The sequence below is a fragment of the Triturus cristatus genome, chromosome 6 (genome assembly GCF_964204655.1).
Source record: "Triturus cristatus chromosome 6, aTriCri1.1, whole genome shotgun sequence".
NCBI lineage: Eukaryota > Metazoa > Chordata > Amphibia > Caudata > Salamandridae > Triturus > Triturus cristatus.
In genome coordinates, this window is record NC_140589.1 from 1,693,365,855 (window position 1) to 1,693,380,480 (window position 14,626).

The following is a 14,626-nucleotide window of genomic DNA, read 5'->3' on the forward strand; positions in this document are numbered from 1 at the left end:
AGGGTGCACTGCGCACAGGCACGTCCTCTTCCTAAAAGGTTAGGGTGCTCTGCGCACACGGGCCCCAGGGCCGGCTTTAGCGCTGGTGGCGCCCTGTGCGACAATGTTTGTTGGCGCCCCCCCAATGACCACCTCCACCACGGATTCTCTCACTAGCACCCTTTAACAGTGACCAAGTCACCATAACCACACTCTCTCAGATGCATTGAATTAGTTATATAGCGCCACTCATACCAGTGTAGGGTGTCCGAGCACTTTGCATCACACACACATTACACAGAGACAATCAATCATATGTGTGTAAATCCGTGTATAGGAAATGATACATAAACCAAAGGACTGAAAGTGTAGGAGTCACATGTCATCCATACTGGTAGGCAGTATAGTGCTTGGTGTGGAGAAGCACAAACGCAGAGTCGAAAAAGAAACAGCATAGTTGGGAGTTTTCTTTAATAATAAGAATCTATTTCTAGCCAAATTAACCCTTTTTGCAACATTAATCAATGTTCTAATAATGTATATTTTGAGGTGTGTATGCAGTTCTAGGATGAAAGTTAATAGCTCACTGTTGAATATTAGGACTTTAAGTTATAAATTGCAATAAAAGGATGTCTCTTTTGAAAGCAGTAACCTGCTGATCTGCACTCTGTAATCTACTTGGCACACGTTCTTTGCAGCAGGCATATTAACCCTCTGCACTAACTTCACCTAAGTCAAAACCTCAACTTTACAAAACACTGATCTCTCTCCAGGAAGATAATTAATCACACCAGTTATCTTGACATTTATGTGAGGCCTGTTAATTGCTGGCGGAAAGAAACGCTGCAGCAGGTGCTTCAAAGCGTAATAAACTTTCTAACACGGCGCCCCCAGGAAGCCATCACCCGGTCGCACCGCCGTAAAGCCGGCCCCTGACGGGCCCTGTTGGTGTCACCCCACTTGAGGGTGTCACCCGGTGCGGTCCGCACCCCCATAGTGACGCCGCTGGACAAGCCATTCAAAAGTCTTGTCCTGCCCCAAATGTCCTGCCAAAGGCACATCGTGAGCCATACCCAGTAGGAAGGTTGTGAAGCACTGGGGGACCATCAGCACACGGCTGCCCCAGGCTCAGCAACCTTAGGCTCACTATACAGACCATTCTCCCAATAAACTAAGTGTGAAATGGACTCCTTGTCAGCGGCGCAGAATTGGAATTGGCACCACTTAGCAGGTCTGAACTCTCAGCAGAGGAGTTCAGGGGCTACAGGTGAAGTCTTTGATGGCCCTGAGACTTCTCAACAGGAGGCTTGCACACACACGCTCTTGTAGAAGCAGGATACAAGAAAGCAAAATCCATTTCTTTTAATCACAAGACAGAAGCAGCAAGCAGAAGGCTAGCCGAACACAGCAATAAGCAGAGTGGCAGTTCCCCTCCTACAGCTTCTCCAGCTCTTCTTCTTGGCAAAATCTCTTCTTAGTCCAGAAGTGTTCTAAAAATGTGGGGTTACAGGTCCAATACTTATATCTCTTTTGGCCTTTGAAGTAGGCATACTTCAAAGAGAGTCTTTGTACTTCACACGTTTCTGCTTTCCTCTGCCTTGGCTCCAGACACACTGCAGCGGGGTTGAGATAGCATTATGAGAGGACAGGAACAGTCATATTCATGTGACAGTGGCAACTCCTCCCATCACTCTAGCTCAGGAAGACCCATCGGTCTTGTGATGGGCCATCAGGATATGCAGGGCTAACCTTAGCTCCCATTGTGTGACTGTTTAGAGTGAATACACAAAACAGCCCCTGTCATTGTAAACCAGACATTAATTCTACAGGCAGGCAGAGACACAGGATGGTAAAGCAGGAAAATGCCCACTTTCTAAAAGTGCCATTTTCAAGCACATAATTTAAAAACCACCTTCACTAAAAGATGTATTTTTAAATCCTGAGCTCAAGGAATCCAAACTCCAAATCTCAATCCCTTCCCTATTGAAAGTTACACTTGTAAGATGTTACAAGACAGTTCCAATGATAACCTATGGGAGAGATAGGCCTTGTAATAGTGAAAAATGAAATTGACAGCATTTCACTACCAGGACATAAAACACACCAATACATGTCCTACCTTTCACGTACACTGCACCCTGTCCATGGGGCTAACTTGGGCCAATATTAGAGGTGCCTTACATGTAGAAAAAGGGAACGGTTGGGCATGGCAAGGGGGTGCACTTGCCAGGTCGACATGACAGCTTAAAACTCCCCTCAAAGACACTGCAGTGGCAGGTTTGAGACATGGTTCAAGGGTTACGCATGTGGGTGGAACAATTAGTGCTGCAGGCCCACTGGTAGTATTTGATTTACAGGCCCTTTAGAGGACGAACATCCTGCCTGGTGTGTGGCTATGATCTTAAAGAAAGTACTTTATCAAAGGAAGTCTATTAGAATGGACGAACTATAAATGTTAAGGCATACGCCGCTTTCTAGATGGGTGCTTTATTAATGGTGTATAAACCTTTAATTGGATTTTTAATATTTTTATTCTGATGATTGTAATTATGTGATATGACTGTATTTTTATGTGCTTTTATGATTGTCAATATAGCAGTCGAATAAAGCTTTCCTTGCTTGCTTGATTTACAGGCCCTGGGCACACAGAGTGCACTTTACCAGGGACTTACCAGTAAATCACATATGCCAATCATGGATAACGATTCATAGTCACAATTTACATAGGAAGTACTTGCACTTTAGCACTGATCAGCAATGGTAAAGTGTTCAGGGTACACAAGCCAGCGCCATCGAGCTTCAGGGCTTCCTCCCTCCACCACACCCTCCCAACCTGTAGAGAAAGAGACAAGAAAAATACAAGTAAGATCGATTCCAGATATTCATGCATAGGCGATGCCAGACTTAAATATCACACTAACAATTTAGCACTACATGAACAAAGACCCAGAACTTGTTTGGGAGTAAATTGGTTGGAGACTGTGTTTGTGAACTAACCTTGAACCATTGTACTGCGGACACTTGTTGCTAAAATAACTAATAAGACTAATCGCAAACTCTTATTTGTGATGCTCAAAGACTGACAGCCTTCGAGCTGATTTATCATATGAATGTTCCATGTTGTACTTTGCTACAGTGTAGATCAGTAAGCAAACCAATGTATAATTTGTTGTGAGCCTTAGACAGTAATGCAAAAGTGAAAGTGGTACTGACTATAACCTTTTTGCCCAGAGATAAGTAAAAGGCCAGAAAGTGAGAGAGCCCTACCCAGTCGCATGTTCTATTGGTGTGTAGGAGACAGTTTGCTGCTGTTAAGACTAGACCTGAACACCAGCAGCCACCAGAAGGGATTGTAGGTTTTCTCTTTTCTATTTCCCATTACCCCCTTCCCTATGGGAGGAACCATCAGTGCAGGTTTGTTCTGACTTGTACTTTGGATTACCCTGAGGGGGAGTGGAAGGTTCAGCATCGCCCCAGAGGAATACTGGGAATTCAGGTGAGTGGTCCAACAGCCACAATCCCCGGGGTCTACATGTATACTGAAAGGAGAGGGGAGCTGTGCAGCCCCTCTCCCGAGCCTAAAAAGTCCCCAGGGACCCATCCACTGGGGACATAAGCTAATTAAAATGGCAGGGTGTCGCGGCCCCATTCCCTGAGCCTTAGAAGAGCCTGGTGACCCCAGCCATCGGTGCCCCACTTAGGTTTAAAGGGAAGGGGGGCCATGCAGGTCAGTTACATTGTTTGGGGGAGCCCACCCCGAGACCCAGTAGTTTCGCTGCCCGCAATACCGCAGGTAGGGAAACATATGCTTGCTCTCACTTGGCGGGGGCATTTTTAAATCTCACGCCAGGTGGGAGCAAACATGCCTTCTTTGCCTGCAGGAATGGGGGATTAGAAGGCAAGTCTGTTCCCACACGGCAGGAGATTTAAACATGCCCCCTCCAGCTGGGAGAAGACTTTTGTTCTGCTACCCTGCCGACACTACTGCGTGCAGGAAAATAGAACACATATTGCTCCAGTCCAGACTGAGCAAGCAGAAAACAGCTGCTCCCTTCGGGCGGGTTCAATGCCAATTTCCCACGCCATGCAGGGAGCTGGCTGGTTCCGCTAGGGCCCTGGAGTTCCACCCTCGACTACCAATGTGATGGTTGGTGGGTGTCCTGTGTGGGCACCGGGGCACCCACTTATATTTAAGTTAGGCTCAGAGGGGGCCTCGATGACCCCATTCCCTTTTTACTAACAACAGGCCCCAGGGATGTGGTCCCCAAGACCTAATAAGGCTCAAAGAAGCTTACCCTCCTCCCCTAAATAATATGTTTTGTCCAGAGGTATAGGGTGCATGGGGCCCAAAGGCCAACCCTATGCCAATCACTCCAAAGGCTGTGCATGGCTTGGTGTTGGCAGTCTGCGAGTGGGTTGGCCCAAGGCCGTGAACAGCATGGGGTTGGCTGCCTGGTTGTGGGTTTCCCACACAGTCACATTTATATTTTTGCCCCGGGGTATGGAGTCCCTGGGGCCAGAAGGCCAACCCTATGCCGCGCATGCCAAAGGCTGTGTACGGTGTGGGGTTGGGAGCCTGTAGCGAACCCACCCTGTGCACAGCAGAAGGCTGTGCACAGAGTGGGGTTGGCTGCCTAGGGTTGAGTTGTCCACAAGGCCTGGCCGTAGATCAGGCCCTGTGGTCAATTCCCCGGCCATACGCAGCATTGGTTTTGCTACATGTGTGCCAGGCCCTGTGGCTAACCTCCAGCTTGTACATGGCCAAGGGCCATGTGCAGGGTGGGGTTGGATCCCTGCGGTTGGGATGACAGCAGAACCCACAGTCAACCATAGCTACGCACGTTTAAATTCCATGTGTGGCAGGCGGTGGGCTTTATATACAATAACAAAATATTACTTTGCATTAACAAAACCCCCAAAATCAACAGAAAAAATCAAAGGTTAAAGTAACATCATGGTCAGGGCCACTGGAATTATGTGGCAGAGGAGGGCCAAATTATTTGGCAGGCTTGAGTAAATCATGCGGCATGTAAAGGCAAATTATCCCACACATTACATCACTCATGACATCTTCTGTGACATCGTTGATAATATCACTGCAACATTTTCAATGAAATTATTGATGAGAAAACTGTGTATGACAGGGGTGCGAGTTATAGTTGTTTGAGATAACTATAATTGGTGAATGTCTGTGCTTTTTGTTACTCGTTGTTACTGAATATTTCACCTAACTATAGCATGTCTAACTTTTATTTGTTTTCAGTGAATATACATAAATATATATATGTATATATACACACACGTAAAATAATCAGAAACATGAACATTTGATTCACTTGATAGTAAGCACTTTGCATAATTTAAAAACTAGCTTTACCTAATTAGTATGGCTAAATCCTATTAACCACAGTCTATAACACAAAAATTATTGACCGCTTGATCCAAACCTCATTATGACAACCTGCTAAATCTCTCAGCGAAAGGGAAAAGTGTGGTTTAGAGCTTAAATTCTTTGATCAAATGATAAGATCAATTTCATCTGAAAGTACAAATCCCAGTCCTCATCTAAGACGGCCTGACCCTAAAAAAAAATATTTATTGCTTGTACTAATCATGGGAGATGTATTCTGTACAGTACTGCCCTCGGCAGTGGCTAAGTCTATAAGTCACCCTCTTGCTACTACATCAGAAAAATTAATTCTTTTTCAGAAATATTCTCTTCTTACGCCAAAAAAAGAAATATGAAAATAGACAGGATTATAAGGTGACCTCTCTGGGCCAGAAGGAGACTTTCCCTTTTCTCATCAAGGAAATCAATTTCTAAGTCCAAGTCTCTTAAAATAATATATTCTCGCGGCATACAGACAGGTTTTTTTTTCTGATCTGCTATGAAAAGAATAAGAGGCAAAGAGGATCAAGGGTGGTGATGGAATATTATAATCTGGAACACTCACACATCAGCCCTTCACTAAGTAATTCCAGATAAAATGAGGATTTGCATATTTTAGATTAAATGGGAGAAAGGGTCCTGTGGTATGAACACAGGAACAGGAAGATACCATATGAAGAAGTTGACTTTTCAGTCTTAAGTATATCTCAGTTTACCTCCTCAGCACCTGTTCATTCACTAAAGTGTCCTGGAAGTTTCATGTTTAACAGGTTATCCGGATAATTTACACCACTCACTGCTGCCACACGGGCACAGACGGTATGCTTTTAACAACTGCTCGGCAGCAGAAATAATGACGCCATGCAACAGCTAAATACGCATTAAAATGTAGAAAGGGAGCAGATGGAAAACAAGGAAACCAGCTGGAAGTGTGTTTCTTTCAGAACTGTTTTGAGCAGGCGGCACGCAAATAATGTCTCGCTAATGCAGAGCTGAAAAATGAAACATAAATATTTCAGTTCTGGCCGCGCGCAGCAGCAACAAAGGATGTGCAGCTAAACGCCCGACCTATCAGCGCGCGGGTGTGTCCGCTCACAGGCTTCTGGTAAATGCCTGGAAAAGGCCAGCCTTTTGCACAATCAGGGAAGGCGTTTCTACGCCAGGCATTATAACTTAAGGGATAATGGGCCAGATGTACGAAGGCATTTTGCGTTTGCAAAAAGTCTTTTTGGCATGTAATAAACCCAAACTGCTATTCAGCTACCTACGACGTAGGGGGAGATTTACTAAGATTTTGTGCCGCATTTGCGTCACAAAAATGACGCAAAACGGCGCAAAATCTTTTTTTCTAATTTGGCTTTCCAGCGCTAAACTTATTCAGCGCTGGAAATAATGTAAAAGTAATGCGCTGCTTCACATTACTTTGCGCCATGGGGTGTGTCAAGGGCGGTGCATGGGCTTTCCCTTGCAACCACTCCAAGGTCTCTCATGCTAAACCCAATTTAAAACACAGTATGGATTTAGCGTGAGAAAACTGCGCCCTTTCAAACTAGGCGCAAGGAAGGAGAAATGCTTTCATTGCTCCTTCCTTTTCCGACTTTGGGGCATATTATCAAGACAGGCGATAACATTATCGCCGCTTTAGCAGCAGAAAACTGCCGCTATAGCGGCGATAATGGGCTTGATAATATGCTCTATGGAATTCCAATTGAAGCCCATGTTAGATGTGGAGGACATCTAACCTGAGCTTCAATTGGAATTCCATAGAGCATATTATCAAGCCCATCATATGCCTTTGTATGCGTGCTGCACTGTGCTGCACGCATACAAAGTGGGAAAAGCTTTGCCTTGTGTCTGGGCATAATATTTTTTACAGGAAGGTTAGTTATCCTTCCTGTACAAAACCTATGCTAGACTCAAACACAAATCCTAGCGCTACAGCGCTATGAAGGTGCGTGGCGCACAGCAGCTGTAATCAGTGCCGGCGCTAGGGAAAGGGGAGGAGAGAGCCATATCTTTGAAAATATGGCACTCTCCTTCTCCTTCCCTGTTGCGCAAAGCAGCGCAGCCTCGCGGGAGGCTGCGCTGCATTGCGTAGAGATTTGGTAAATCTCTCCCTAAATATTTCAATTCGGAATGGGATGTATTAATGTTTTGCGACTGAAATCTGGTCATAAAATACCGGTTACACAAATGTAGTTGTAGTCCATTCGCAAAAGGGAAGACACCACCAAGGGAGGCCTTCCTTTTTGTGAGTGCTGACAAAAACATTTAAATATTATGAGAGGGTAACTGTTCCTAAGGGAAAATGGTTGTGTGTGCTCTCACGATGTGGTGTGGGGAATTTCTCCTTTTGTATATAGTGCCCTCACACACCCTTTCGGGTGTCTTGCTTCATCATAGGGCGTTGCTCCTCGTGGGGGTGGCGCTGCAGTCCCCCACGGGCCCCGCAAGAGGGCTCTTTGGCGGAGATCTTTTGGTTGGAGACGCCGCAGTTGTGCATGGGTGTGTGTGGGCCTATAGGAAGACAAGTGGGTGGTGTGATTTAAAAATTGCTGGGTAGAGTTTCAGACCTTTATTCACGGCTCTACCTGGCAAATGGTTAAAATTACTGATCCTGGAGCTACTCTTAGCAAAAGAAATAAAAGAGGGCAGATTCTGGAAAGTAACTGCTGCTCTCAGGAAGGTGAGTGGGGAGCCTACTGGTGAGTGGTCAACATGTTTCGCGCTTACGGGTGGGTCCTTAAGGGATCCCAAATGCGCTTCGTCAGGACCTAAAACAATTAAAAAGTGAGTGAAAGTGTTTGTGAATAAACAGAATAACAGGTTTCAGTAAAGTGTGGTTCTGTAGACCTGTTGTACCTCAATATTAAGGTTGAACAGCGTCCTTGCGCTGAGAGGTTTACCTTTCTTTTCTGGAAACCTTAACCCAACCTGGTATGGTAGAGAAAAAATGGAGAGACACACACATGGACAGGGGAGAGGGAGAAAAATATGCAAAGAAAAATAACATCAAGGTAAACATTTGTACATTGTATGTTAAGAATGCCAGATAGGCAGCACAAGATAGTTAAAATGCAAGCCATGCTTCTAAAGTTAACATAACATGCGCGTGTGACGGACTCGTTTGTGAGGACTATCACATCAATGTGCCTCGAATCCGTTACTGTGCAGTGAGAGTGTCGTCGTATTCGAGTGCCTCACTTGTCCAGCTGTTCGTGTGTGGCAAACAACTAGCCCCGTACATACTGTCATTATCGTGGGTATAACAAGAGACGAGCAGTATCTCTACAGTGGTGTGTTCGTTTTTGTGAAGATAACACAAATATCTGTATCCGTGAAACAGTGATAAAATAAATGGTAAAAAACTAGATTTCTAGTTGAAGCCTACCCTCGAGTTGTAGGGATTAGGGCTCCATCAGCAATGTGGAGTCGGCAATAGGAGAGACTAACAGAGGGGGAGACAGAGCGAAGTGTCATGGTCATCGGTATCTATATCGGACCTTAAAATAGCGCGGCTAGGCTCACCTCTTTGGTCTGGAAATACTCACACGTGCTCCTTTGCCCGGGATGTAGTAACCTACCCCTTCTCCGTCTATCGCTGGAATGGATAGCGATAGAGCGAAGTCGTTTTGCTTATATGCGATTTCTTGTGCTGCACTGTTCTGATTGGGGGTTGTCCCTGGGCGCAGACAGATGACGTCACTACGTTGCGTGATTGGGTAAGAAGGTAACTATGGCAACAAATAGGACGCTATTCGAAGACGTGGTAGCGTCTAGGGAGTGACCGTCAATCTAATCGTTATGTGGTTGGTTGTCATGGTGATTCTGGCGAGGTTGAGACGCTTCCTGATGTAGGAGGGAGCGTCGTAAAAATTGTGGTCTCTGTTATCATAGAGTGCCGTTCATACCGGAATCTAAGCTCCGTTTTTTGGAGGGATCGGTTGTTTTATGTCACGCTGGGGTAACTACCCGCATTCATGAAAAAATCGCTCGTGTGTATTTATTGAAAGTCAATAAAGTTTTTAGTGTAGAAAGCCAAAGTTCTTGATAAAGGGAAACCTATAGGGGCTTCTGTGGAGAGCTAGTGACAGATGAAGACTCTGTGAAAATTGAAGCCGTTGTCGTGTCCCATCATTCAAAAATAGCGCAAATACACCACATGTTTTTTCAAATAAAAGGGGTTTTCTAAACCGTATTGAGAGTGTTATAATGGCCTTCATTATCCGCTACTTGGTCGTATCGAAGAGTGTCTTACGTGTATGACAGAGACAGACTTCTCAGCAACTGGGGGTATGCAATAACAATATTCAGATATTATAGTGAACATAGTCTGAGTTGGTATGTAGATGTTATGTCAACTCCACCCATGGAATTTCATCGTTCAGACCTATTGTGTCGCATCTCAGTCTATGGACCCATCGTTGTTCCTGTTTGAACAAGGTCTGTTTTGTCCAGTGAGGACTGGAGTCAATGATGGTCCATCTTAGACTATTCGCGGTGTGTCCTTCCTCTGCAAAGTGTGTCAACAGTTTGGTGTTGGTCTTGCCTCGTCTGATGGTGCTTTTATGTTCCCCCAAGCGGACCTTGACTGCTCTAGTAGTCATTCCTACATACCTCTTGTTACATGGGCATACTATGGTGTAGACACAATTAGTTGTGTTACAGTTAGTGTGTCTCATTTGACGCCACGGTGTATTGAGGCCCAAATCGATTTCCTTGGAAACCGTAGTTTCTGCACAGCTCGAACTGTAGCAGCGCTGCCATCATCTCCTAATAGTGAGGGTGCCCGAAGTATCTCAGCTATTGTGTCATCATCAAAGCTGAGGCCAACGGTGTCCATGTTGAGTATGGGAGCTTGGAACAGAACAGTTTTCTGAATTGTGATACCACCAAGGAATTTGAAATACAGTCAGATCTCCTCAGAGATAATCTGGAAAAACGACACTACCCGAAGAACATCATTCGTCAGGCACACAAGAGAGCCAAAAACAGCACTAGGGCAGCTCTGCTTGAGACCAAAGAAAAACCTGTACTAGACACAATGACCTGTGTCACCACATTCACTCCAAGCTCGAACAGTGTGCAAAGAGCAATCAGAAGACATTGGCCTATACTAAATTCCGGTTCATTCGAACCAGGACCACCACCCCTTTTCGCATTCAAACGCACAATGAATCTGAAAGATCATCTAGTACATACAAGGCCGAAACCACTAACCACACACCAATCTACACTCTGGTCTCTACCACCTGTAGTAGGCCACTACCCTTGCGGCTCTTGTTCGAGCTGTGCAGAAACTACGGTTTCCAAGGAAATCGATTTGGGCCTCAATACACCGTGGCGTCAAATGAGACACACTAACTGTAACACAACTAATTGTGTCTACACCATAGTATGCCCATGTAACAAGAGGTATGTAGGAATGACTACTAGAGCAGTCAAGGTCCGCATGGGGGAACATAAAAGCACCATCAGACGAGGCAAGACCAACACCAAACTGTTGACACACTTTGCAGAGGAAGGACACACCGCGAATAGTCTAAGATGGACCATCATTGACTCCAGTCCTCACTGGACAAAACAGACCTTGTTCAAACAGGAACAACGATGGGTCCATAGACTGAGATGCAACACAATAGGTCTGAACGATGAAATTCCATGGGTGGAGTTGACATAACATCTACATACCAACTCAGACTATGTTCACTATAATATCTGAATATTGTTATTGCATACCCCCAGTTGCTGAGAAGTCTGTCTCTGTCATACACGTAAGACACTCTTCGATACGACCAAGTAGCGGATAATGAAGGCCATTATAACACTCTCAATACGGTTTAGAAAACCCCTTTTATTTGAAAAAACATGTGGTGTATTTGCGCTATTTTTGAATGATGGGACACGACAACGGCTTCAATTTTCACAGAGTCTTCATCTGTCACTAGCTCTCCACAGAAGCCCCTATAGGTTTCCCTTTATCAAGAACTTTGGCTTTCTACACTAAAAACTTTATTGACTTTCAATAAATACACACGAGCGATTTTTTCATGAATGCGGGTAGTTACCCCAGCGTGACATAAAACAACCGATCCCTCCAAAAAACGGAGCTTAGATTCCGGTATGAACGGCACTCTATGATAACAGAGACCACAATTTTTACGACGCTCCCTCCTACATCAGGAAGCGTCTCAACCTCGCCAGAATCACCATGACAACCAACCACATAACGATTAGATTGACGGTCACTCCCTAGACGCTACCACGTCTTCGAATAGCGTCCTATTTGTTGCCATAGTTACCTTCTTACCCAATCACGCAACGTAGTGACGTCATCTGTCTGCGCCCAGGGACAACCCCCAATCAGAACAGTGCAGCACAAGAAATCGCATATAAGCAAAACGACTTCGCTCTATCGCTATCCATACCAGCGATAGACGGAGAAGGGGTAGGTTACTACATCCCGGGCAAAGGAGCACGTGTGAGTATTTCCAGACCAAAGAGGTGAGCCTAGCCGCGCTATTTTAAGGTCCGATATAGATACCGATGACCATGACACTTCGCTCTGTCTCCCCCTCTGTTAGTCTCTCCTATTGCCGACTCCACATTGCTGATGGAGCCCTAATCCCTACAACTCGAGGGTAGGCTTCAACTAGAAATCTAGTTTTTTACCATTTATTTTATCACTGTTTCACGGATACAGATATTTGTGTTATCTTCACAAAAACGAACACACCACTGTAGAGATACTGCTCGTCTCTTGTTATACCCACGATAATGACAGTATGTACGGGGCTAGTTGTTTGCCTCACACGAACAGCTGGACAAGTGAGGCACTCGAATACGACGACACTCTCACTGCACAGTAACGGATTCGAGGCACATTGATGTGATAGTCCTCACAAACGAGTCCGTCACACGCGCATGTTATGTTAACTTTAGAAGCATGGCTTGCATTTTAACTATCTTGTGCTGCCTATCTGGCATTCTTAACATACAATGTACAAATGTTTACCTTGATGTTATTTTTCTTTGCATATTTTTCTCCCTCTCCCCTGTCCATGTGTGTGTCTCTCCATTTTTTCTCTACCATACCAGGTTGGGTTAAGGTTTCCAGAAAAGAAAGGTAAACCTCTCAGCGCAAGGACGCTGTTCAACCTTAATATTGAGGTACAACAGGTCTACAGAACCACACTTTACTGAAACCTGTTATTCTGTTTATTCACAAACACTTTCACTCACTTTTTAATTGTTTTAGGTCCTGACGAAGCGCATTTGGGATCCCTTAAGGACCCACCCGTAAGCGCGAAACATGTTGACCACTCACCAGTAGGCTCCCCACTCACCTTCCTGAGAGCAGCAGTTACTTTCCAGAATCTGCCCTCTTTTATTTCTTTTGCTAAGAGTAGCTCCAGGATCAGTAATTTTAACCATTTGCCAGGTAGAGCCGTGAATAAAGGTCTGAAACTCTACCCAGCAATTTTTAAATCACACCACCCACTTGTCTTCCTATAGGCCCACACACACCCATGCACAACTGCGGCGTCTCCAACCAAAAGATCTCCGCCAAAGAGCCCTCTTGCGGGGCCCGTGGGGGACTGCAGCGCCACCCCCACGAGGAGCAACGCCCTATGATGAAGCAAGACACCCGAAAGGGTGTGTGAGGGCACTATATACAAAAGGAGAAATTCCCCACACCACATCGTGAGAGCACACACAACCATTTTCCCTTAGGAACAGTTACCCTCTCATAATATTTAAGTGATTCTGAGGGAGCACGGGTACTGGACCTACTCTCTAATTACGCTCCCGGTCCCCCCTCTTTATGTGATAAGAACTGACAAAAACATTGCCTACGAGGAGACAGTGGTCTGACCACATCATACTTTAAAAAAATGTTACTTAAACTCTTCATTTTGTTTTTTTTAAACGCTTCCCATTTTTCTTTGGATTGTATCAAAAAAACGATTGCTTTATTTAAAAGCAGTCACTGACATAGGGGTCTGCTGGTAGACCACTATCCCTTTGAGGGCTGGCAATCATAGTGGGTCGCAATTTGCAACTTACCTCATTAATATTCATAAGGTAGGTAGAAATACTACCCACTACGATTTGGTATTTTGCAAACTGACCTATTAGCACATAGGTCAGTTCACAAAATAGTGCACTGTTCGCAAATTACCAGTATTTACCAGTATTTTGCTGCTAGTGCTTCGTACATCTGGCCCAGTGCTTGCTAAATGGCATGGTGCGTTTCAGAAAAGATTCTTCAAGATAGTAAAAATAGGAACATGACCTGTGAAAAGGGCGCAGTACAAGCAAAATTAAAAGTTGTTGTGAGCTGACCAAATGACTGAATGCCTCAGTTGCTTATCAGTAATTCTCGTTAAAGGGATGATGCTCTTAACAAGTCCTGTTGGTCCCGAAAACACCCTAAAATATCCCCGTCATATAAGGTGGAAATGCAAGTACTGGGATAAGGAGTAAGGAATCAGACTAATGAGATTACCGGTAAGTAATTAAGGCATTACCCCCTCATCCTCTTCTTCATCTCATCCTTAGTTATGCAGTAATGCTAAAGCAGAAAGCAAGTTAGACCAAAACACTCAAGCTGAGAAAACACACATATTTATTTGAAAGACAACATGAAACTGCATTTCCGACAGGAGATTCAAAACATATTAGCTGAACTGCAAACCTTTGACACAGATTCTAACACCGTCCTTGGCCTAAAATAAATCTATAAGGATTGGGAGATAAGCAAAGAAGAGATGGGCAGCCGACTGTCCGTTTTTGCATGCTCTACCTCATTTGCACCAACCATGCAGACAACGGCCTTATTACGAATACGGCGATACACAGGACCGCCGTACTCACACTCGCGGTCCGACCACTGCCACCACTGTGGAACGGCCTGCAGAGTGTGGTGGTCGGACCACCACAGGACTGCCAACTCTGACGGTATCCCAGATTCCGCAGCGCTGACACAGCAGTCAGGAGCAAGAATACTGGCGGTGCCAATGCTGCACCGCCAAGCATATTATGAGATGCCTGTCTACCGCCCATTTCATGGCGATGAGCCTGCGATGAAGAGGGTGGTGGAGAAGCAACTAAGGGGGCCCTAAAAAGGCCCCCTGCTGCTGCTGGGCCTGGGAGTGCATGCACATGTTGTGCCCCTCTGGAATTGCACCCCTCTTCCGGCACGGAGTGGCAGGCATGTCAGGGTGCATGCCACACCGTGCAGGAACGTGCAGTTGG